Source organism: Bactrocera oleae, chromosome 2, assembly GCF_042242935.1.
Source record: "Bactrocera oleae isolate idBacOlea1 chromosome 2, idBacOlea1, whole genome shotgun sequence".
Taxonomy (NCBI): Eukaryota; Metazoa; Arthropoda; class Insecta; order Diptera; family Tephritidae; genus Bactrocera; species Bactrocera oleae.
The window spans coordinates 37,790,084-37,792,263 of NC_091536.1; positions in this window are offsets into that span (position 1 = coordinate 37,790,084).

Consider the following 2,180-nt stretch of genomic DNA (forward strand, 5'->3'; position numbering starts at 1 on the left):
TACAAACAACCGTTAGGTGAACAAAACTCTGTAGCAACAGGTTGCGAGGGTAGAAAAATTGCGGTTATACATATATACGGAAATGAATATTAATTTTGTTCGAAGTGAAAAACTCTATTTACTAAAAAGAGCTTTCGTTCACACATTTATATATACACAGATATTTCCTGAATTATCCATCAGTCGACACTGAAAAATTTTAGTTTATTTCAATAGACTTTCTAAATGAGGTCAGACTCAAAAGATTCTAAAACAACACAGTCTCTAAAAGTACTCCACTCCACCACCACAACCACTCGAAGCGGCCGACCCCTTTGGCGTATCCAATACGAAGCGAACACATCGTCAACGTGGCCGGTCGAGTACCTGCAGTCTACATCTGCGGAACTGATCCGGACACTTCCATTTTTTATATTAAACATTTTTCATATATTTTTGAGCTGCGTGGCAAGTCTTTTTTTGTGCAAGTGTGATTTCATTTTACTTAAAATTGTTGCGATACGATATTAAAGAGTGGTGAGTGAACTAATTTCAACAGGTTGGAATTAAAAACATGGTCCTTGGAGCCTAAAAGAAAGGCACTATAGATACATAAAACAAAAAAAAAAAAAAAAACTAAACAAGTAAAGAATTGCTAAGTTCGGATGTAACCGAACATTTTATACTCTCGCAAAGTCAAATGGTATATTCGTTTGAGATTTCTTTGTGGATTGACTGATATTTTCGGTAGAAGGTCAACTATAGGCACTGCGGTCCACATATTTAGTACCTAGGGGCTTGAACAGTTTTGGTTCGAGTTAAACAATTTTTGGTCACAAAATGGCATACTTTTAACGCATTATTCGTGCAAAGTTTTACACCGATACAAACATTGTTGCTTGATTTGCATAGTGGAAAGTGAAAGAATCAGATGGAATTGAAAATGGTGTTATATGGGAAATAGGCGTGGTTGTAGTCCGATTTCGCCCATTTTCGCACCATAACATAGAAATATGAGAAGAACGTTATGCACCGAACTTGGTTGAAATCGGTAAAGCAGATCCCAAGATATGGGTTTTCAATTAAAAATGGGCCAAAGTTTTACACCGAATGCTAAAAATGGGCTGTGCCACGCCCACTGTCTAATTTTGAACGCGGTTCCTATAAAGTCATCTCATACCATCCCAGAGATAAAATTTAATGTCTCTGGCGTGTTTAGTGCTTGATTTATCGCGCTTTTAGCGCGTGGTTTTTAACAGTACCGTTGTATGGGGAGTGGGCGGAGTTGAAACCCGATTTCAACTATTTCCACACTGTAGGTAAAGGTTCTAAACAAATTTTCTTCCAGTGAATTTGGTTATTATAGCATTAGCGGTTTAGGAGATATGCACATTAAACCTATTAAGGGCGGGACCACGCCCAATTAAAAAAAAAAATTTTAACAGCAGACGTTCTCCTTAATGTGATCCTGTGTACCAAATTACAGACTTGTATCTTATAGCGGAGCTTTGTTATGGAAATTTATTTGTTTTTGATTAATGGCGTTTTGTGGGCGTGGCAGTGGTCCGATTACGCCCATCTGCAATACCAACCGTCTCACTGTACCAAGAAACATGTCTACCAAGCTTCATAAAGCTATCTCAATTTTTACTCAAGTTAGAGCTTGCCCGGATGGACGGACAGTCACCCGCATTTAAACTCGTCTCTTCATCCTGATCATTTATATATATATAACCCTATATCTAACTCGATTAGTTTTAGGTGATACAAACAACCGTTAGGTGAACAAAACTCTGTAGCAACAGGTTAAGAGGGTAGAAAAATTGCGGTTATACATATATACGGAAATGAATATTAATTTTGTTCGAAGTGAAAAACTCTATTTACTAAAAAGAGCTTTCGTTCACACATTTATATATACACAGATATTTCCTGAATTATCCATCAGTCGACACTGAAAAATTTTAGTTTATTTCAATAGACTTTCTAAATGAGCTCAGACTCAAAAGATTCTAAAACAACACAGTCTCTAAAAGTACTCCACTCCACCACCACAACCACTCGAAGCGGCCGACCCCTTTGGCGTATCCAATACGAAGCGAACACATCGTCAACGTGGTCGGTCGAGTATCTGCAGTCTACATCTGCGGAACTGATCCGGACACTTCCATTTTTTATATTAAACATTTTTCATATATTTT